Raw genomic sequence first — 25,020 nt, forward strand, 5'->3', positions numbered from 1 at the left:
TCTTAAGGCAGATCTCAGGAAATACATACTGTCCCCAGTCCCTACTTCCAAAAGCTCTTATCCAGGTTAATCTCTTCGTACATTTCCTGTAGATTTTTTGCCGGCCCAGATAACCTCATCTTGTGTTTTCATCACCTCATGAGTTTTGTTTTGCTCTGAGTTGTCTTTTTGTCCCTGGCCTCCATTGTGCTTTTGTTAGGGGACATGTATGACCATTAGCTCGGTTGCACAGCTTCTGAGTTGACTGATTTGTACTATGTTTCTTATAAGAACCAAAATCTATTTAAGCGCCAATTCAGCAGGCTAGTCCATAGGTTTACTATGTATGGACGGTCTCTTGGAGGATTTTACTTGTTTTCATTGTTCCTGACAGTGTCTCAAGGGCTGTAGGTGATGCAATGCCCAAGTGGTGGATAGGGAAAGTGCCAGCAGATGGTGCTGAAGCACATGTAGCATGTTCCCGAGTTTTGGTTGTTGCTCCCAGCAAGTGGCTGCTGGTGTTCAGAGCACACACAGCTAAGGAAAAAGCAATCTGGATTTTCGTCTTGTTAAAGCTGATTAAAAATCATAGAATCATAGAATCATTTAGTTTGGAAAAGACCCTTAAGATCATCGAGTCCAACCGTAAACCCAACACTGCCAAGTCTGCCACTAAACCATGTCCCTAAAGCTATTTTCTTACAAAATTGAACAAAGAACTTTCAGCAAAAGGGGAGAACAACTTTGTCATCAGAGACATGCTAGACATGCTATTCCCTCCACTGCAGACCTTATGTTAGAACCTTCTCCAAACTCTTCTTGCTTTAAAAAATCCACATTTTCATATCCTGTCACGTTCTTTACTCAACCACTGCTGCTTCCTTTTTAATTTGTTTATGTCTCATTCCAAGATATGAGACTGCTAAGCATGGGGCAGTCACTGTGCACAAAATAATTTTGAGAGATTCACTTCTGCCAAGCAGTCAAGAAATACAAGTCCACATTGGTCAGATCCCCATCCCTTCCTACTAAATTAACACTGAAACTCCTAGGACATGGTCTCCCATCTTTGTACAACTTTCACTTTGTGACCTGGTCAAGGCTAGGGGAACTCTGTAAGTTTTCATCCTGTACTGAGTTGAAGGAGACCTTCACTTTGCTAAATAACAGATAACACCACTTTTCTTCATTCAAAACCTAGAAGCCTTGAGGCAGGAGGGTAGGTTTTGGATGGGGGTGAATGGAAAGGTGAGGAAGGAGCACACTTGAAATAATTTAGATTGGTAGTGGTTAAATAAATAAATTTAGTTAATGTGATTGAGGCAGTTTAAATAAGTGACTCTTGCCTTGTCTTTTACTGTATTGAACTTCATAAATAAGACATTCAGGGCACAAATTTGCCTGCCTGTATCTGTTTTTATCCCAATCCCAACCATTCTGAAATGAAGCCAGAAACGCTGCCGATAAAATATTCAGCTCCATGAGACCTTCCTATTGTCTTTTAGGGCATGGTCTCATTTGGCAAATTTAGATCAGTTAATTTCAGAAAATGCCTCTATGCCTGTCTGCCAGAGCTGGCCCCCCCACCGGGGAGACAGCACAAGGGAAAACGTGTCATTACCTCCCTAACAACTCACATACTGACTCAATAGCACAACTCCTTCTTCACCAGCAGTTTAACGCATTACTCAGGTTTATGAGGTACTGCAGCTGGGACCAAGACATGTTTATTTCTGCTCCAGGGGTGACACTATCTGGCAGATTCCACAAAAACGGTCTTTGTAGTATAAAGATCTCAAAGGGCTGACAGTTCCTAGACAGTTTTCTGTACTGCCTTCATTTCAGAAGACATGTTCAGCTGTAGCACTGAGCACAGCCAAGGAAACCTCTTGTTTAACTCCTCCATACGAGAAGAACCAGCTCCATCAACTCCTGCCTGCTGGGCACAGGCCCGCGCACAGCTGTTCTCCTGCTCCACCACCTGTAGTGAGCATGCCATGAAGTACAGAGAGGTCTTAATTGAGCCTCAGAGACATATCTGCACTGCTCTGCTAGAGGATTCCTGGGTGCCAGGGCAGTGAGGTTACCTAATATTGAAATGCTGTATTTCAGCACTCAACCTTAAGGTCTTGGGATATCTCCAGAGTGCTTGGGGGTTGTATCAGGATTGCACGTGGCTCCTAGTGCTGTTGGGAATGGCACATTTCCCAGCCCAGAGCCTGCAGCCCTCCTGGAAAGGCTCCTCTAACTCTTGACAGTGATTTGTCTGTACCACCCACATCTGGCAACCCTTCTATGTAGTTCTGCACCCGCAGTGTTCACACCGTTATCCTCTGTCTTAGAGTCAAAAGGAGGGGAGGACTCGTACAGGCCAAAGACCAGACCTGCAGGCTAACAGCCTCCCACATTCCTCCCAGTTTTGCAACTGCTAAAATGCCTAAGATTTTTTGAAAATATTTAATTTATGCCTTGAAGGGAGGAAATCTCTATTTCAGCTTTTGTTTAATGAAAGTGACTTAACTTCTTCTGTCAAAAATAGTCCTCTGGATGTATGAAAGTTTCTGGTTTTGTCTGTTTTATAGTGCATAGTTTGCAAGAAAATTCTGCAGTGGCAAAAAGCATGGTCTTGTCCAGAAGCTCAGCCCATTAATAAAGCACAAAGATGCACTGTACTCTGCCAGGCAAAAACACCAGACAAGCTGGAAGCCAATATGGAAATATTCAATGATTTTTTCAGCAGAAACGCCAGCTACTGTATTTCATTAAAAGGAAGGAGGATTTTGAACTGAATAACACATAGGTTTTGTGAAATGTGCATGTCATAATTTACAATGAAAATAATTTGGGTTTGGGTCACTGTAGTCACTGAACCTAAGCTGTTATTAAAAAAATGAACTGATTTTCATTTATGGTGGCTCAGAAAAATGTCTCTGGAGAAAGCTCAATATATCATTTTTCTTAAATTTATATACATGTGCTCTGATCATGTTCTCATTTTATAGTTTATATAAAAACTCGGGTAAAAATATGGGGAAGTTTGGTATTATTAAGGAGGAAAGGGTTTTCCTTCCTTGATTGGATTTTAGAAGATACTGTACTTTAGCTAGGTAGATTGGCTGAGAGCTTTTCTGATCTTTGGCAGTAACAAGAGATACAGAGAAGCTGAGCCAATACTGTAACTGAGAGTTACAACAGTAATCTGAGTCAAGTTATAAACTGTACGGGGTTGCATGTATTGCCATCAAAGAGATACTGTTCAGAATAGCAGAGACGAAATCTGTGGGAATTCCCTGGGTTGATCAGATCTCTCAGCAATCAGTAGGAAGTGATGACAAAATGCTACCAAACCAAAAAAGTCATATTTCATATCTGCTTTCCACCACTGGAAGTGACCAGATGATGGAGCGCAGTGGCAATTGGAGTTACAGAGCCAGATAGGTTTGGCTTTTAGAGCATTTAGGACACATCTTTAGAACTTGATCTCCAAATTCCACCTGTACTTCTGCATGTACACCCACAAACATACCTTGAAATGTTTGCGCAAGCAGTCATGTATCCCCATATGAAAGACTTCTCAATACTACATGGAATGATGCTGGCTGCATGATTTGGCTTGAGTCATATAGCCAAGTGGTCTAACATTATTTTAAAAAATAACCCATTTACCTTTCTTACTGAAGGAAGTATCACTAAAATGGAGGATAATTTTCTTTTCATGGATTCAATGGTATCTTACCTGTTACAGCCCAAGCTGAGTGTAACTTTTAGTTTTAATGTGTATTCTTCTGTTACGTGTCAGGTACACTTCTGGGCTCAAAATATGTGTGTGATCTTTCCGAATATGACTTTAGTTCCTCTTCATTTCTCTCAGCAAGTTTATTATACATTTTGCTCTTTGGGAAAAATCACTCTTGAAAACTGTCTGAAAGGTAAAAGTTACAGTTTCAGGTTAACATGTGTCAAACTGATTTGTCTGCAAAAATGAAATAGGCATATGGAGTAAAGGAAGAGGATTTCCAGGCAACCAAGTGTCATGATAACAGAATGACTTATAGTGTTACACAATCTTAGGGGCACTAATGCACTGCAAGATAAAGTCCCACCCTTCACAAGTCTCAGGAAGTGCGTATTATATGTGCTTCACAATCTCTCTCTGATTTAATGCTGATATTGTAAAGTGCTCTGTAATCTACATCCAGGCTCCAACTGTACTTTAGGAGTACCATCAAGGAAATTAGCGTTAATTAGATAGAGGAAAGATGAAAGACTCTAGGAAGCCTTTAGGACCCAGTAATCATGTTTCCTAAAGAGAGAGACTGAGTGTAGTCAAATAAAGCTGCTGAGTGATTAGGTCAGAGGTTCCTGCCTTGCAGGGGCCAAATGCGGTGAAAAACGCTGAGCAGTCACAGCTGAGAGGGGAGGGCAGTTCCACACCTGCTATTTCCATCTGAACCTGTTCCCCCTTCCTCTCCTGCAGGTCCTTACCATTGCCATGGCTATTGGCTGTGAATCGGAGGCACCCTCTCTGGCCCAGCTTGGCGTTCCTTGGAGAAATGCTTTGGTCGCGCTTAATCTCTGAGGTGTCCAAAACCTGGAAAGTAAACAGTAGAAGGACTGAAATAATTGCTTTTACTGGGATTGTGTTCTAATGGTTTAAATTACAATATTTCTCTGTACTCAGTCCAGCTGCAGCCGCTGGGCTATATGTAGCTGTACCAAATGATGAACAGAGCGGCAGTTCCCCAGAGCTGTGACTGCGGCAAGAGGGGAAGTATATGTGTACATGAAACAAGCCTTTTGTCAACACTTAATTCTGTAGATTGTGCCTGCAGAGGTATACAAGCTCTCCTATCACCACAGAAATTATCGGTAAGCTGGATGTATCCTGCAGAAAGGACTCCAAGGTTTAGTGAGGGTCAAAGGAAGGCAGTAGCCCAGGCATAATGTTGAGAGCAGAAGAAAGGAGAAAATTAACATTTACAGACTTTGAGATGGTTTGTGTGAAGTATTTCCTGCTCAATGTGATTGACCTGAGCTGGAGATATGTCTGAATGAAGAAAAGACATAAGGGTTTGGCTTTCAAGGCTCTGCCTTGGCGTTGGTTCCCAAAGTATCCCATACCATCTGTAAAGCTATTGCATTTCTGGCATGCAGTGTCATTGTTTCAGAAAGGCAGAGGTAAGGTTGTGCTGTAGAGATGATGTGTGCCTTGCTTTCATATTCTCTGTTTTCCAGAGTTTACATGTGGAGCAGTGCAATGTAGCCCATCTGCCTTACCACATGAGGTGCAGGACGACACTACAACCTGAGATTAGAGTATGAGGATTCATGTCCAGAAACCCACATCACTTGTGGAATCACTTCCACTTGTCTGGAAGTGAATGGAAAATGCTGCTCTTCTGACTTGGAAGCAATTTATCTTCATTTAATCTTGGTGGAAGCAACCACATAAACTCTGAGAAAATGCAAGCTGCAGACTTCAGGGTCAGATAGATCAAAATCAATCAGTAATTGATTAATTAAAAATTATCCTTTATAATATAGGTTGGCTACTGAAAAGCTTTGTTCACATTTACTCAGTTACATAAATGTATCAAATTATTAATTGCCAGTGGGAAGACAATGTGCTCAGGAATTTGAAGTCTGATCTTCACTGCATCATTGAATCAGAATCTGGTGCCAGGTAAATCCTGATCCACCCAAACTACTCCATGCATAAAATGAAAGTCACTGCCATGTCAGAGATGTGTCATGAGGATAAATCCATGGATAATTGAGAATCAATAGATAATCAGTTGATAATTTGTGGATAATCAAGTGTGCTTTGAATAAAAAAATGCTAAGTATTATTATCAATATTTACCTTTTCAGTAGGATATGACTCAGCCTTCAATTCCTAACAGTTCACGTAAGTATATAATTGATTTTAATATTTTAATAAAATTTTCATTATTATTTTGTTAGACAAAATTAAAAGAGCCCTCTAGTGGACATAGTTTTGTCTAACAACAAGAACGTGACCAACTTTGGCACCAATCTTCAGAAATTAAAAAACCTGTTCCCAGTACAATTTTAAGATCTGCTTCCTCCCACACTGTCTGTGAGTTAAGCTAAAATGCTGAGGCTGAAATCGGGCGCATATCTGGGGCAACCCCTCTTTTTCTGGGTGGATTCAATGGCATTCAGTGGGGTTCAGCTGAGGAATGGGATACTAGGGGTACTTTAGCTATCTGTGGGCTTACAATTTTAGATCTGTAAGAATGGCTGTGGCATGGTGGGTGACGTGTGCATACCAGCGCCAGCACAGAGTCCTCTCTGAATCAGTAGTAGTCAACCTCCACGGCTCCTTGTAGGACTTCTCAATGAACAGTAGATCTGATGGACACGCTGTTTTGTACTTTTATGCTTTATTATATCTTGTGCAACGTATTGATGTTCAAGTCTTTGACAAATACTTTCAGCCAGCAAAAACTTTCCTGTTGCTGGAGGAAGCAATCTTGCCCTGGCCTGAGCTGCCAATGGTCTTGCCCTGATTATGCCCTACTTGGTGCCAATACACGTACTTGGGCAGCCACAGGGTGAATTGGAGAACTGATCTGGCTGAAAAACAATTATATTGGCATAAGCAAAGCCCCTCCACCTGCAGAACTGGGGACATAAATCTGGGGTGGGCAGAGGGGGAAAGACAGCAGCAACAACTTAAAACATTTGTCCAAATAGAGGTGAAAAGATCTGGTTCAAACATGGGAAGTAGCTCAGCTGCAGTTATCACAGGGCTCCTTGAAAGCCCATTTCTCCTGCTGAGAGCCATTATTAGACAGCTTCAGGTAGGAGACATATTTAGCTTATTATCGAACCTCTTCACTGAATTAGGGAGTACAGAATAAACATATCTTGTGCCAGAGGTGCGAAGTTTGGTTTGGGACTTCTGTAAATCTCAGGTGGTCCTGAATCACGAATGCTGATTTAAGTACATGCAGGGGGGTTAATAACACCCAGCATGGACCACATGAGGACTAAACAAATTGCATGTTACTGTTTTTTAAAGACCCTTGAAAAATATATATGTATGTATACATACATGTGCACACATATGTGTGTAAGTTTGTAAGCGTGTGTGAAAACAAGTTATATGGCTAAAGGATTTTAGAAGTATATGTACAGGGTCAAGATTAAGGGAAGAAGAAATCTATTGCAAGGAGAAGGAATTTCCCAATATGATCATAAAACTCACTTATGATAATTCCATAAATCTGTATCCCCACAAGGGAAAGACAAGTGTCTAAGCAGGATTTGAATGATTAGTTTAGGTACTGCCAAATTAATGCAAGTCTTGCTGAAGTACAGCAATCCTTCTATTGGCTCCAGTCAGCCTTGAATCAGGTCTTGAATTTTCAGGGGACCATAGGGGATGGGGGACACAACTCATTGCAATGGCTGCTAATGCTGAAAGTCGCACTGATTTTGATCTATCAGAAGAAGAATGTAGCCAGTTGTTTCCCCATGTACTTGTTCATAATTCACACTAAATAAGCCTGAAATGTGGAGACTGTGATAATGTACCACTCGTATTCCATACCGAATATGTTTCGAGTATAGAGTTCATTGAAAAGTAGCAGACTGTGCAGTAGTTTTCACAGCTACTCTCGAGTTACTGTATTTTTCAAAATTAGGCGGTTTAACAGTGTTTGTATGTAATGTAAAGGCAGTACAAACATTTGTGTTTCTGAACTATACACAGTATTAGAAATCCTAGCTTACCCCTCCACCTATTTTCATGCTAAGCACAGTGTATATGTCATTCTAGATACAATGAGCTTGAAATTTAAGATAGATTGTTTTGCTTTTTAATCCTTTTTTCGGGCCACTATCCATTCCTTATCCAGATTTCCTCACTATGCTTTTAAGTACATGCAAAAATGCAAGATCTATACTTAAAATGACAAACTTATTTTTGCAAACTAGGCACTGATTTTGTGACAGTTTCTCAAGCCCTTTGTAGCCAGACTACTATATCTTTCCCGCTACATCACTTTAAATGTCCTTATATATAGCTGGCAGGGGAGGAAAGCCGGAAAATTTTAAATGGTGTTACAAAGGCAGTACAGCTGCCAACATAGCCTTTCACTCTAAGTCCTATGATATTTACTACTTTTCATAAAAAACCTAGTTCCTGTAATTCTGTGCTGCAAAAAGCATGAACACATGGTACTATTAAATAAGTTATAAAGACACAAAAAGACAAGACAAAGAAAAAAAAAAGAGTACAACATTTATTTATTTTTTAATACTGTGATTTGTAGGCTGACCTCAAGGCTTGACTCCTGTTCTGCAAAATGTTGGGACTGGCAGGGCTAAATGAAGAAATACAGTACCTAGCTTATGTTTAAACGGCATTAAATCTTCATAGTAGCTATTGCTAGTACGTGTATGTGTAAACAGACACCATATTCATGAGAAAACTTGCACTGATTAATTTAATGCACATATGGAATGATTCTTACTTAGAAATACTTTCAATTTTAGTAAAACTGCACAGAAACTGATGATATGTCAGAGAGATCTGCTGAATGTCCAGGGACATGGTGGGCTTTTAAGGAGAATGAAATACAATATCATGTGCTCGTTTTAGAGCAAGGTATGACACAGACTAGGTAGAAGGTCACACAAAGTGTATCTAACATCAAGGAATAAAAACAGCATCAACATTTTTATTACTTAAAATCTTATGATTTGGGGGAAACTATCTTATTATTTTTGGATGCCCGAGTTCTGCAAATGCATGAAATAAAATGCATGGTAAAACAGCTCCTGATAAAACTTTAATTGGTATGATCTATCTGTTATTCCAACTGCTTTTACAGATCCCAAAGCAGCTTAGCTGGGAAGGGAGCTAGCGTGTTATAAATGCAGTTATTATTTTACATAAAGCATTTTAGTCAAACAAGCTGACTAAATTCCTTAGGATTTATAAACTTGGCAAAAGATTATTCTCCTTTTCTAATGTTTATCTTTGTTCCTATATTATATTACTTCTGGAAAAGAATGGATAGGGAAACCCTTCTTGACTGAAAATCCAGAATGAAAGAGTTAATGAAGCAAAACCATGTAATGAGCATAAATGCAATCACGATTAAAAGGTAAACATATATTTGACAAGCTCACATATACGGAAATGATACCAGCAGCCCTATCTATGTACAAATCTATCCCAGACATCCATAAGCGAAGGACATTGCACAACCCAAAATGCAGGCCTTTTTTTTTTTTAACTCTAGCTCACCGAGCACCAGACAAGCACATCTTCAGCGATGAGAAAGCCAAGGGGCGGCATGTGCGTTTTGCATAGAGGGCTGCATTCCATTCATGCACTGAAATTAAAGCTAAATGGAAACTCGAGTTCCTCAGAGCAAGAACCATAACTTCTAATTACCAAAGGTAAAAGATAAACTGGAAAAAAAATATTCTTTCAGATACGGCTAAAATTATGATGTGAGTCTTAGAAATATTTATCTTTCCTTCCATAAGTGAACATTCTTCTGGTAACTTGGAGTTTTTCTTGGACTGTTATTGCTGTTTCACAATGATCTAAGGCTTTATTTGTAGTCTTAGTGGTGCTTATATAATTACATAAATCTAAAAAAATAGAATGTCTGATTATTCTAAATTCCAGTTAAAATGAGTCAATTGAAAAAGGAATTATACCTCAGTGTTTCAGCTACAGTTCAGAGGGTCATATATTCATGTGCTCAGCAGGCCGCAGAATGAATGATCTTGTCACAGGAGATCATCAGGAGTTCTTTGAAATCCCAGATATAATTAAACGTCTAATGTATATTCACAAATATATTAAGCCACAGAAGGCAGCAGTGTCCAAAATCTCTGGTAGTCCTGAAAAAAACCCTAGAGCTGGGCCAAGTGAGAAACAAGACTATCTCTGCTGAGAGCTTGTCTTTGAGAAAGCACTCAAGAAAGCCAACGCTAATTAACTGAAAGTATGGAATTAAAGTTGATTAAATAGCTATTCTTGTGCAATTGAGGATAGGACCAGCTGAACTCTGCCACAGATGCTTTACCTCTGTGTGGCACCACCATACATACCTCTGGGATTTCCTAGACCTACTGCCCCTCCACAGCGTAATTCTGCAACACCAGCCCAGTAATTAAAGCTGATTCTTCCTATAAGTGTCAAACTGATTGCACAGGTCCAAGGTGGCTGTATAATGCATGTGGGGTATATCCTATGCTTGCCAAAGCACCAGGCATTGTGCGAGTGAGGTATATATCTGTATTGTGTGTCCACACTCTGTGGTCGTCTTTGACCTCTGTACACAAGCCAGGTCCAAAACTGTCAGCTCATATGTCAGTACAGGGCATATGCAAAACAGCATCTGACCTTTCACCAAGAACTAGTCTCTAGGAAGGCTGAAGATCCCAGACAAATATAGAAAGTGATCAAAATTTGCCCAGGCAGGATTTCCAGGCAGGAAGAGGGCACATGCTGGGAAACAGAAAGCAAACAACAAACCAGGGGACATGCCAGGAATGGCAGTTTTGCTGTATCATTCACAGCTGTTAATGCATGCTATTGCTGTTTGAAAGTATGTTAATATAAATTGAAAGTGTCTTTCTGCAGAAGCATGTCTTCCTACAGACTAATCAAATTATGTAATCAAAAGTCTGTATTATATTATATATTAATGACTAGAACTGGATCAAACTCAATTCAGATTCATTGCATAATTTTCCATGATTACAGTTCACCTTTTTCTGTTGCTGAGGTCAGAAAAGTCTTATTAAAGATATACAACTATAATTTCTCTTATTTAGGATCAAAGGAAACCTTCAGAGGAATGGGGCAAGACATGCTGAGAAATTCTCTCTGTAGTTGTTCATAACGAAAACCAAACACCTTACAAGATACGTGATAAAAACACAAAACATTTTAAAAATGCACAATGTTTAAAAGGAAGCATAATTTTCAAAACTTTGACTAGAAGTGTAATGTGTTGCCAATAGAATAAACTGGATTTTGTCGGCAGAGTCCTTTGCAGAGCACAGTGGATCTGACTCTAAACTTCTCCTGATTACAAACTGAGTAACAATATCCCAAGTCTTCTGCACATGCTCTCCCCTGTGCTCCACAAGAAGCTCTTGTAGGTGAGAAGTCCCTAAGCTTTGGCTGGCTGCCAGTCTCAGGATGTTCACTTTCTCTTTCAGTGTAGGCTAGAGGCAAAAATGGCAAAAAAAATGTAGGAAAACATTCAAGACAGCTCTTAGTACTGGGTCCCGCTCACTAGTGCGTTATTTTGTTTGGACTGCTAAAAAAAGGAACCAAGGCAGAAGGTCAAAGCAGATCAGAAATTACTGTATTTCCATACTGTAATATGTACTATATGCTGCCATGAGGAGTTTGGCTACCATGCCCTTCTCCTTTGGAGAAAACATTCTCCATCTAGTAAGAATTTGCTGAATGTTGAATGCCTCCCTATTAATTTTGAATATCCGGGCCAAGAAATGTGCACCTGCAGATCCCGATATGCAGCTGGAGCAACATTCCAGCAGGCTCCTGCAATGACTCATCAGCTCTGATCCAGTTCATCCCTCCAATTAATGAAAACAATAATACCTTCAAAGTCCAGTTTTAAGCCTTTTATCTAGAACCACTTGGCCATTGCTAAAAAATAATTAATTACTTCCTCTGATACATATGGAGATTCAGGGCGTTTTACAGAGAACGCTATAGAAGTATACTCGTCTTCACTTAAATGTTGGTTTTCATGTCAGTGCCTTAGCTTAGTCTGTTATATTAAGGACTTGCTTTTAAACAAAAAGTACAATGTTACCTACTCAGTACAGACTCTTTTACTTCCTCTTTTATTCATGAATTTATGAAATTATCCAAATACAAGGTAGAAGAAAATCTAGACATATATGTTTTGGAAAAGAAAATAGGAATTAAGTAATCACTGTCAGGCTGAGCTTCTGGTTTGCACCTTCTTCTTCAAACTAATTTGTCAACAAACATAGGACAGACATAAGCACTACATCTTTTCTTATAAATGTCTCAGATCCAGCTATTATCACTGATGTTTTCGCATTACAGCTCCCCTGATACCTGTGGAGTTTCCTTCTGATTTGCACTGCACTAAATGGGAGCAGAATCAGCCCCTTAAAAGATCATAATTTTATCAGAATTTGGCCTGACAGTGTACCCCTTTTTTTCTTACCCTAATAGTAACAAATAGGAGCTCTGGGTAGAGGCCTCAAGCACCAGACTTTTAATTTGGAGGATGATGAAGTGGTAAATTATCTCAGCCCTTCCCTTCCATTAATTAAGCAATACAAAATGCTGCATTATTTGATTATGCCATTTTCTTTATGAGACCTACATTATGGAAATGAATACTAATAGTCACCATTTGGTTGCTGGCAAAAAGCGTATTAGCGAAAGACACAGTTACTATTGGAGTCTGTTGTCCCACAAAATCATGTGAAATTCTCTTTTCACTCTTTGAAACTTGGAAAAACAAACACAGTGAAAACATAGGACATGGATGAACTGTGAGGAAGAACAAACAGCCCTGATAAAAGTTACATGATTATTGGGTAACTGCAGAGACAGTTAAGAGAAGACACATAAATCCGTGCAGTCAGCCACAGGCTTAATCCGGCCCCTGCTTTCCCTTCGAGGTGCCCACAGCAGAGCCTCGCAGTGGCCGATGGGACTATGAGTTTCTGCTAAACCCAACCCCCATTTCCGCAGCAAATCCTTCGCTTCACTCCTGGCAGCTGCTTACCCCATGGCCAGAAGGATGCCAGCACCCGAGGGGGAGTCCTGCCTGCTCAAAACACCCTAGGGCTGCACACCACCAGCGCAAGGAGTCCTCAAGCGGCAAGCAGGCAGTGCCCAGTTCCTGCCTTCCCACCATCCCCCACTCGCCAATCTGCCCCTAATTACAGGTAACGACCGTGGAGGGAGAGGAAGGCCGATTACTAGAAGATCATTACTTCTGGAAGGTCAAGAAGCACCATATGGATGCTGTGGAAATGACTTCAATGTGAGATGCAAACAAGGGTGAGGTGTGGCTCGTGTTTTGAACCTAGAGAGGGGTGACTCTCATGGTAAAACCAAACTATCGCTATAGAGCCAGCCTGAGGCCTGTCTAAACTGGTGGATCCTGAAACACTTCTGATCCCCTGGGTGACAGCAGCCCAGCCACTTCCTAGCTGCGTAGTGGAGGGAAAGTCAGACACGCACTGTCTCCTCCCTGCCTGGGTTTCTGCAGGAAGCAACATGGAAATTGAGCAGAGAGCTGCCACGTGCTCAGGGCAAGACCTTGACGGAGCCGTGAGGAGGCCAGGATCCGCACTGCGTACCAGAGCAGGCATCTGCCCTCAGCCTAGGCACAGCCTGGATGTGCCAGCTGCATCTACCAGGGACCAGGGATACCTGTGCTCCACACGGAATGGGAAAGATCCTTAAGAAACAATGGGGCAAGGTTCATTTGTAGCAGCTATCAGCCCAGGGTGATCTAATGGTGCTGCAATTCCACGTACTCACATTCCTCGATTCAAACCTACCATGAGCTAATCGATGATCCATTTGTCTCCCCATTGGATAGCAAATAATAGGGGTTTAGATGCCAAATAGGAATGCGGCACAACGGGGGAAGTTTAAAGCTCCTATTTATTTGGGACTTCCCCATATTGAGATCAGCAGCGATAGGAGGGCCAACTGAGCAGGAAGGATATTATGGGCTATTGCCTGCTCTTTGCAATCAATTCCTTTCAAATCCGTGCAGGATGTAGGCTTGTCATCCTGTTTGAAAACATTCTTCACATGTTGGAGTATTCAGCGCTGAGAGAAAAGGTGGTTAAAAGGTTTCTTATGGCCACAGGGATCAAGAGACACATATATTTGTGAGGATGAGCGTCACAGAATAACTCTTTATATCATCCTGCTGGCTCACTGCACCTGTGCAGGCATTGTATTTTTTAGGAAGTGTTTCAGTTTACAATATCCTGTACTGCTCGGCTGAAGCCACAGCTATTTACAGAAAATGGCAATACTACTCCAAAACGAGAAGTGCTGGAATGTAGAAGTTCAGTGTTTCTTGATACTTCTCTAGTGCTGACTGTCATGTCCCCACACACACAAAAGATTATTTAGCAGTAAGGTCATTCAATTCAGATCAGTGTTTATCTCTATGGTCAATATTTTCCTTTCAGGTAATTCCTTTTGAGGAGAGTAAAACTTTCTTACCTTGCAGAATAAGAGGTATTAAGGCATGCATAATAATGTCATTGGCACTATGTCCTTATAAGTCAGTTTGATGTCCAGGCAGAACTTTCTGTTAAGGGCACGTTTTGCCAAATCCCAGCAGCAAAGTATCAGCAAGTTCCATGGGACCTAATAATGAACTATAAAGCCCATCTGTTTGCATGCTGCATCATTATGGTAGCTTGCTCTTAATGGCACTTTCCTTCCTACATTTTTATTTCCATTTCACTTTTAAGAGACTGTATATTTCAAAATTAATTTCCCTAGGTGTTAATAATGTTAACTTGTTAATATTGTGGGATTTTATTTATTCTAAATAACAGTGTAATTTAAAATTAGATATAAATAACTTGCTGGTCAACATGCTCCAAACTTGTAAGTCTTATTAGGCATATTGCCAGGCAGAGAGCTACTTGAAGTCGACAAACTTTCCTTTGAACTCAAGTGGGCCGTAAGATGACCTCTCCCAGGCAAAATCCCTGGGACTGCTCCACAGCAGGGAGTGCTGGGCATGGTGATTGGCTTTACAGACTAAACCTTTAATTTGGAAGTTTGTATTTTAAAAATCCAACAGTTTTTCAGACAATGTAGCGTTAATGGGTGTAAGCTCTTTAAATATGACCCCCTTATTTCTTGTGGGTCAGTGTATGTGGAGGGATGGGCTCTGTGGCCTGTGAGCTGCCACCGAACACTCTGGAAGCCTTTTAGGGTGGTAGACCTATACTCTGAAAGGCTGCACATCACAAAATAGGTTTTTGACAGAATTAAGTTAGAAGGATTTGTCAGCACTTGTTATGTTTCACAGCTCAGAAATGCAGTTCCATACAGAGAGGGTATTATTAACCAGCATGCAATTTCTGCAGGATGTCATGAATCACAGGTTGCGGGACATCGTCCTGAAAGGCCTCATAAATTCTGAGTCACTTTTAAAACAAACACTACACAATGGCAAGCAAGGCCAAACTAAGGTAAATATGAAAACACTGAGATGCAGAAATAGGATCCCTTCCTCTGTCTCTTCCCAGCTGATACCTTCCTCCCTTCTCCAAATCATTGGGAAATGCTGAGAGCTCTGGCATCCCTTCAGGAAGGATCGCCTCTGCATCTCTACATGCGCATCCTACCAAATCAGAGCCTGAGTAAATCTTTGTTCAGCACTTCAGGAACTAGTTGACTATGAGTAAATGCTGAGTAAGACTCCTTCCTTTCTTGATGGAATCCACTAGGGAATTTACTATAATCTGCGCTGGCATTTTTTTTCAACCATGCATTTTTAAAGTAGTTTTTTCATAGTTGGACATGTCATGAGAGAGTCATCACGTGACGTTTTTCAATGGTGCCAAGGTCTTTTTTCCAAAAGATGTGCCTGTACTGCATAAAGCATACATCTGAGATTTGCACGTCAGTTAGGAGTCCAGTTAAAAATGGAATAGACTGTGTAGAAAAGTCATCTCTTCAAGGATAGAAATGCAAGATAGCCATACATGGCTGGAAATCCAAAGCTAAGCACTAATACCCTAGCTTTAAGCTGATGTGGCTCCAGTATTAAACTGAGTATTGATGATTCTATGTGAAATATTTGTAAGGAACTCAAAGTTGATGGGAAAAAAATACACTCCCACTTCTTACAAATCAGATCAAAATGGAGGAAAAATAGATATTGAAAGAATTTCAAATTTTTCTGTCTTTCACGTTTACTTTTTACAGTCTTGAACAGACAAACAGAAGTAAAATATAAAGATGCACGCAACAAGATTTTCTCAGTATTCAGACAGGCTGAATAAGCAAACGGTTGGAAAGCGGTGTGGTTTTCTGCTCTCTGTGCAGTGCTAGCTCAGATCCAGCAAGGTTTATTAGATTCCATATTGTCCGCACTTACAGAAGGACTTGTGACAAACTTTTGGGCTTTTTTTTTTTTAATTCCATCATCAGATGATATCAACTCAAATGCATAATCTGGTTTGGGTTAACACATACCTCTGTGTAGCAAGCTGAAAATTTAGACCAAATAGAATGAGCTGTTCTTAGAGGTTTTGGAGCACTGGCTGCTGCAAGTAATGGAAATCTTGTAACAAAAACACTTTGTGTGTTTCTAGTAAACTGGCAGATGTTACTAACTGACTCTATTTGTTCCACTCCAGTAGTTTTAATAGACGTAAGTGTAACTGTAACACACCTATAGTAAACCACATTAAAAAAAAAAAGAAAGCCAACATTAAACATACCAGACCCCAAATAAAAACCTGTATGTATTGTGGTTACTTAAGAAAAACAAATTATGTCATTCAGCAGAAAGACTGTTGATTAAGGTTTGATACACATCTTTCTTCTCTAGAATATGTATTCCAGTCATACCAGTTTGTTTAAGAGGTTACTCAAAAAGACTAATTTAGCTAAAACAGAATGGGATTTTAAATATTCACTGAGTGTCAAAATTCCCCCAAAACACAAGCACCTGGTTCTGGACTAAGCTAGTGCAGGCAAAATTCCTACTGAATTAAGTGGGAGTTTTCTTGTTCTAGGCTTTAATTACACTAGCAGGGCACTTTTTGCCTGTAGTTAACGGCCAGTTTGTAGGCTGTTACCACATTTTAAAAGATTAGTCCGGTTGCTTCCCAAATGATCTTCTAGGATGACAACATATTTATATATGTGTGGGATGGTGAGGAAGGGAGAGGAGGAGTTAATGACGGTTATATTCTTCAGATGAAAGTATTTTTGTCTGCGGAAAAAACCCACCACTACTTACCACAAGCAAATGAATTTTTCCAGCATTGTCATATTGTTATCCTATGCAATTTGATCAGTGTTTTAATCACACACAGTATGTTGTTTGTTTAGCCAGATGCCAGGTCATCTAATTATATAACAGGAGCACTGGTAAAAACATTGCCATAATTGATGTGAATACTATGAAAATTAAAACATATATAACAGTTATATTTGTTACTAGGTTTATAGACATTTTTCTGCAAACGCACTAGGTATCTTACAAAATGGAGGTATCTTTAAAAAATTTATTTCAGATCTTATCACACTAACCATTTTTAAGCTTTCCCTATATTTTGCTCCCACTAATACTTTTCTGTCTAAAATAAATCGCTAAGTCTTTAGCATGTGTAAGAAAAAGGTGTGAACGTGCATGTCCTGGATTGGCTACCTCCATCTTTCTCAAACTGCGGACTCCTAAAAATTTTCCTGTGCAGATACAAACCTACTGACAATGAGCATTCTTTTCTTATTTACCTTTCATAAGAAGTGGGCACCAGGGGCCCACAGACAACAGGTTCAAAACTAGTGCTTCAAAAGTAAGGTAGCAACTCGCTTCTCTTAACTGCTCCGGGGACACTGGGCAACAGAAAAAAGTCAGACCTTTACAATCTCGGGGGGTTCGGTGGTTTCAAGTTTGGTTTGTGACTTGTGTAAGTTGTGAACTAGAGAATATTTGTGGGACTGTGGAATAGGTAATTTTAGTTTGCATTTTAAATGCAGATTTTGTTGATATTGATGCAGAGGATAGACATAGCTAATCACATCTGTGAGAAGGAAGAAGTCTCCAGTGTTTATGAAGTCTATGGTAGAAGCAGACACAGTCCTAATCTACAGGGCACAGGACAGGAGCGGCACACCTATGGTAACATCAGGAGATGCAGAGGTGCACACCGTAGTAAATACATAGTAAAGACATGTCTCTATGAAGTGCCTTTCTTTAAGTGACGCCTGCATGCAATTTCACACCAGCATCATGCCATTGATCTTAATAGTTACTCTTGACTTACAGTAAAATCAGCTGAGAATCAATGTCATAGTGCTTAAATAATGTGTGAAGGCCAGCACAAGAAAAGATGAATCATTCCTTTGTTTCTGGTGGCAATAGGGTCTCAAAAATATATTCATGGCAAAGAAGATGGGTAATTATTGGTTTTTAGCTCAGGTCTAAGCACATGGACAGCAGAGCTATGCTCAAGTGTATCTATTCTGTTACTGTATTCAGTTATGGGACATACCGTGATGTCTGAGGTTATATTTACTGGTTTTAACTGCATGCTCAATTGCACCATTCTGTGGTGTGCTGGGGGGAAACTGGTCTGCCCTTTGTGAGTACCTGTACAGATGAGACTTTGTCCCATAAACATAGTAAACTACTTTACGCTTGGCATGCTGAAGTTTTCTCTCTGCAACCTCTATTCCAATCAGTGGTAAGGCATGAATCCAACTTGGAGCACTGATCTGTTCCAGCTGTTGGCATTAATGCAACTTTCATTTTGGAACCAGGAGGTAAATGCAAGACATGAGACATGTTTGAAGGCATTTTGTCAGTGACTTCTTGTTAGCCAGCAACATGCCTGGCTAACAACAACGTGCAGACACAGGGGCAGCTGATACAGATTTTTATAGCTGTGAAATCCCATAATGCTCTTCAGTGATGCTGTGGTAAGGCTGCAAGCAGAGAGCAATGAAACAACCCTGTCTTGCAGACCAGAAGGGATGTCAGAAAAGCCAGATCTACAAGAAGAGGTAGGTCCCATGAAGCTGTCGGAAGAGTTTGCCCCTTCACTTGTCCAGTGAACGTGAGCCCTTAAGGAATCTAAAAAAACAATCCCAGAAGATCTTCTGATCACCTAAATACATCCCATCCAAATCCAAAAATGAAGAAAACCTGAAGCTACATTACAGCTGGAATTGTCCCATGATCCAGGTAGGACACTGTGGTCTACAGGTATTTGCGGTCTTTTGCTGGTTTATTAATACCTAGCTGAGGGAGTGTGCAAGGACCCAAAGGAGTCAGCTGGCTTGCTAAGCTCTCTTTCCTCATGTGGTGGAGGCAAGGGGCTCTGTAATAGGCGATGCTGAGGAAACACAACCTTCTGCGAGGGCACACAGAATGGCTTCCTGGGAGAAACTCCGGCTACCTCCCTCTGCAACCTCCTCCTTCCAGCACTAAAAGCCAGAATAGAGCTCTAATTCTCATCTGCATCAAAAATAAGAATGTGACCAAATTTGGTTTCTCATGCTGGATTCGCAAAGTGTTTACAAAAGCATTTCATGGAAGTGAAACTCGGGGAGCAGTTGTTTAACTTAGCGGTAAGGGTTTGAGGAATATGAGATGCGTATGCGATATCTGGATTCGGGACTGAAATCTACAGTTACCTTTGTTTTATCCTCTGTGAACTCTCATTTTCAGCAAGTGAAGGTCATGTAAAATGACTCTTTACCAGCCCACATCCACACCCAGCCGAGTTCAGCATTTCCTAATTAGGTTATATTCAATCTTTATAATGTGCTTGTAATAGATGTGGTACTGCAGCGTAATCTCAACTGATATTATTCACTTCCCAGGAATGTACAGCTGAAGCTGCTCTGCAGGCTCTGACTGAAAACAATGGGTGTGCAGCTGACAAATAAAAGTAGCTATTTTACATGTCCTGGTCTATTTGGATGCCATTGTTTAAGCGATGTCTGCTGAACAGGTATTCACATTAGAAAAACAAGCACAATTACAATTTTCTGATGTGGCAGCTATTTTTGAAACTCATTAAGCTCGCTAGTGCTTTTCCCATGCAATGAAAAACTGGACTTGCCTGTTGTAATATTGGCTGGCAGTTATGAATGGTTTCAGCTCACATTTTATAATGAAGAAATGAGCTCATGCTATATAATTGCAGGCTATCCCCAAGAATATTTTTATTCAGCGTTATTGTCAGACTAAATTAAAACTGCCAAAGAGCCTGATTCCTCAAGACGCCAGGTGCTCTCGACTCCCACAGTAGTTAATGGAAGGGAAGAGTACTCAGCACTTTCAGAATTAGTCCCTAAATGCTGATAGTGATGTGCAAATTTTCATATTAAACAAGACAACATTTTGCAGAGCTCTCATTGTTCTTTCATTTGTCTTTTTCTTTGTAAAGTGAGCAATTATTACTAAAAGTAATATTTATTCTATGCTGTATCCATTTATTACATGTATATGAGCTACCACAATATCCTTTCAAGTGACTTTTGGTTTACTTTTCCCCTTCTAAGCTTAAAACAGACATTAACTTCCTTTTATTAAAAATTAATTAGTGGTGTATTTGAAGCTGTTGGTGATCACAGACAGTGGCATTCATCAGGCACTGGAGACTTGTTTGCATCCCCTTTGCCAAATGCTATGGAATTTTTGTCCTCTTCTCCCTGGGGAGTTCTGCAGAGAAAAGCACGTGGAGCTTAGGGGACCCAGAGAGAGCAGATGACAAAAGAAAGGAAAAGCCCTTTGGGGCAGTGTGTGAAGCACCACTTCCTTTCACCAGCTGAATCACCACTCCACCCCATGCACTCCCCCGAGAGTACTGGGCAGCCTGGGAAGACTGGGGAGTGGGGGGGGAGGTTGGTACCCGCACACACGTGTGCTTCCACTTGGCGTTTCATAATGCAGTAGGAAAAGACAGACTAGGAAAGCCAAATCTTGTGCCGTGTTTGAATACCAAAAAAATTTAAAGTCAAACACCCGTCATTAATATGTACAAGGTCAGGCAAAAGCCTTGCTCAAACCATGGGTCAATTAGTCCTTCCTTTCTCCCCTGGGTCCAAAGTGTTATCACCATGGAGGATAATGAGTTAAAGCCAAGTAAGGTCCTCTGGAGCACAGAGGTCATGGAACGAGAGTTGAAAAAATGGGTTCCAAATATTGTAAGTCTTTCAACACTGTTTTCTAGGTATTCTGCTAAATATCCCACTGGGAGGCTTCTTTTCATCAAACCTAACCACATTTCTTTGGGCTTTCTTCTCTGAGTGATTTCAAATATATAAAGAATTTCGATGAAAAACAGATCTGTATTTTTTCATTGTTTAAAAAATGGTAGTAAACGCTCACTTCTCAGAAGAGTGATAGTGCTTTTATTTATAGAAACTCCCAAAGTGACAGTTATAGAAATAATCTGTGGCAAACAAGTTGCAGAAGATTTTTCCCTCAGTCTGATCATGTTTTCTTTCCAATGCTGCATAATAATTTCCATGAAAAGAAGCTGTATTAGGTAGCCCTGATCATTGTTTCAACTTGGTAAGAGCAAATGGTGAGAAAAAACCTATACGGCTGGGGAAGATAGCAGCCTCCAAACAGGGTTGTTATGAAGAAGATGGTCTCACTGTTCCCCAGGCTCAGTGAGGGACAAAAGTGGACTAACTTGCAGCAAAGAGAGATGTAAGTTGTGTATCTGTTGGGAAAATAGAAAAAATATGGATAGTGAAGGGATGAGACTATGAAGCTACCTTGGGAGGTTGTGGAATTTCCATCAGCGGATGATTTTAGGAACAGAAGATAAATGAACACGTGTAGGAACAGCCTAGGCATGTGGTTGCCCAACTTGCCCACAGTGCCACAGGGATCTGGGAGGGACTGCGGAAGGCGGCTGAGGAGACGAGTTTGTATGCGCTACGTAGCAGCCTGTTTCAGGGAACTCTAAAGGGGCTGCGTCTCCCCGGAAAAGAGCTTGGCAGGGTCCAGAGATTTTGGAAGGTTTTAAAAGTTAAGTGCTTGATCCTGCATCAGGGCACAACGTGGAGGAGATGACCCCAAAGTCCCTTCTGACCCCACAGTTCTATCGCTTTATGAAGTAACTTGTCAGAAATGTTGCATGTTTGGATATGTATGCATTGGTAATCCACAGGAATTATTAAAAAAGAGACAAATGTTTAGACTATTCCTATGTAATATTGCTAAACACTATTTAGCAATAGTATTTCAGAATGCAATCTTCAGGAACACTGGAAAACAGTATTAGGCAGTTTTTGACACAGGTTTTAGTAACATTTTCTTGTTTATGGTGGTAGTATGAAGGGTGTTTACATTAAATAGTTTAACTTCTTAGCTTCCAGAGCTTAAGTTAATCGTGTACTTTAAGGATCACAAAACCTTTGTCAAAGTACAGCTTTTAAACATACAATTTCAAAGCATAACAGACTGCTTAACAATCCTCACTAAACTCATGATCTAGCTCCAGCTGAAAGAAATGCAAAAGCACCATGGACTTGAGTTGGGCATATATAAATAAAACCAGTATTATGATGAATAGAAGTCGTCCTGATTCAGCAAAGCACTTAAACAGATACTTACATTCTCTAGATATCACAGGGATGTAAGTATTCAAGTATTTAAGTATTCAAGCATGCCTGACATTTAGGGATCTTAAGACCATGCTTTAAACTTCAGTTTTAGTTTCTAATGAGAGAGGTTTGAAATAGCAGGAGAGACAGCATAGATCTGTGGTGGAAAGAGACCAAACAGCAGAGGATCCCATCACTCCTTTCTGGTGATGAATTCAAAATCTGCATGTTATTAATAATGCTGATACTTTAACTACTAAAAAGTTGAAGAAATTCAGAACCTCAGTTCTGAAGGAGGAATCTTGGTTCTGCCTCTGGCCCCTACACTTGTGTCTTCCAGGATTTCCCATAACACGCTAAGCTGGTGAAGGGATCGGCATTTTTTCTGCAGAGAAACGGGAACTTTTCTCTAAACCATTACTGCCTCAAAACACTAACTGTATTTATGTATACACATAACACTTTCCTATTAATATGTCCTTTGCTTCTTCATAAGAGAACAAACCAGTATCATTATGGCCTATGACGGTACACTTGGGCGCAGTGCAGGGTAAAGAACGTGCTCCTTGTACGGGAATGCAGCCTGCCTTTGACAACCTTGGGGTGACTAACATGGGATTGGAAAAGGTAAGAGCAATGATACAAGAACAGCAGAAATGGCGTGGCTGCGGCTTCGGGACGAATAGGCCTTTAGGGCTAAAGAAAAGCAGGTCATCTCCTCACCATAGTGAAAACAAGCATGAATCTCGGAAGGGATAAAGACAAGGGAAAACTGAAGAGGAAAAGCTGGAGCAGGTGCTGCAGGTCAGAGGTGCAGGAGGTCATGATATGAAAGCGCACAAGAGAGAAACTTGAGTTAAACCAACTGTGGCACAGTACAGTGGCACACAGAGGTTTGAAACCCAGCTCTGAAAAAGAAGAACCAGGGAAAGTATTCAGAAGAGGCAGGGATGTGTGACACGACTGGGACAAGCTTTTGAGTGTGCCGCTGTAAAATGTTGCCAGCCTGTTATTATAGCAAATGAATCCGTGTGTCTGTCTGTTTTGTCCTCAGAAACGGTTGTGTGGCTTTTCTTCAGCTTCAGCACACAAAGCCACACACATGCATGCCCACACACATGTCCTTTCTGAACTAAAAAGAAGTATGAGCAGTGTCATCCCTCGAGTGTCACTTTTAAAAAGGTTTAAACCACTTACTTAAATTAGGTTCCTAAATGAGAAAGTAGTCTCAAGAGTAGAGTTGGTAGATTAAAGGTAGCGTGGAGTGCATTCATGCAGGATAAATAATTGAATAATTGCAAAGTTGGAAATGTATCCAAAGAAGCCAGGATTTATTACAGAATACTTTTTTCTTTTGCTTACACAAACTTTATAATAGCTGTTTTCTCTGACTGTCCTTTTGCATAAACTGGGAGCAGCCTCTGGGCTGCTCTGAAATTTACTTTGGCATCTGCAATAGCAATTAAGAATTACTGGAACTGTGCAGTCTCTGGCCATGCCTTCAGTACCATCAGAGGCCACTGCACAGAGCCATCCTGTTCCCTTGGGCAGTGGCGGGGCTGTTCCCTCCAACCACCTGCTCGGTCGGTGCCTGCTCCCAGCTGGGGGGCCGCACGCCAGGCAGGGGAAGGACTGTTTGCATGAAGCCCTTGCTCCAACGGAGCAAGTGACTTCACCCTCAGCTATTAAACTGACATATGGAGGGCTTGGGGTTTTTTTAAAATATCATGTTATGCAAATCAAATGGCTAAAAGGATTTTCATGGAATTGAAAATACTTCAGCAATGAGAAATTTCATGTGAAAGGGCAGCGTTTTCTGCGTTTTATTTCAGACAGCAGGATCGGGGTACAAACTGCTGTGTGTGACCTGACGTTTCCTGCCCAGGGACATCACCCTGTATGCGTAAGGGCACAGCAGTCTGCCGGCATGCTGAATATTACAGTCTCAACACCTTGAAATGAAAACGTTCTCTGAATTTGGGCACTGTATTTACAGAAAAGAAAATACAATTGCCCTGTGCTCCAGTGCTAACAATGCAAAGAGAGCAAAGGGGAAAATTCTCTCAGCCAGATGTGGGTATGTAAACATATTTTAAACTAAGTATACATTTATATACAATGTATCCACTGTTTACACTTATTTAAAAATGCCATACGTAACGAAAATTATGCAAATATTTATAAAAATACCTTAGCCTGGGTAAGGTATGTACCACACTTAGTATTTCAATAAATGCACATGCAGTGCTTGTACTGCAGTGCCAAACGTAACATTTTGAAAAATGACCCTTCGGTAAAACTGTCAAGCGCGGAGCGTTGAGTTCAGGTACCTGCCAACAGAAACCTCTGGGAGGATGTCACTGGGAGAAGCGAAACAATACCGGGGTCTCTATCCGGATTAACCAAGGAACTCATAAAAAATTTAACATCAAGCTCAGTATTTATGGGCTTCATAGTCTTGAGCCCTTTCACGTTCTGGGCAAGGCAGTTTCACTTGTATAAAACAGATGGGCAGGTGCCCTTAAATCTGTCATTAAAGGGCTCTTGGCCCCGGCGGGTCCCGCAGAGGCGATGCCGGATGCTCCGCGCCCCGCGCAGCACCTCCGCGCCGCTGCCCCGCTCCGGCCCCGCCGCTGGGCGGGGGGAGACGCCCCTGCGCCTCGCCAGCTCTCGCA

Source organism: Pygoscelis adeliae, unplaced genomic scaffold (assembly GCF_000699105.1).
Source record: "Pygoscelis adeliae isolate BGI_AS28 unplaced genomic scaffold, ASM69910v1 Scaffold218, whole genome shotgun sequence".
Lineage (NCBI taxonomy): Eukaryota > Metazoa > Chordata > Aves > Sphenisciformes > Spheniscidae > Pygoscelis > Pygoscelis adeliae.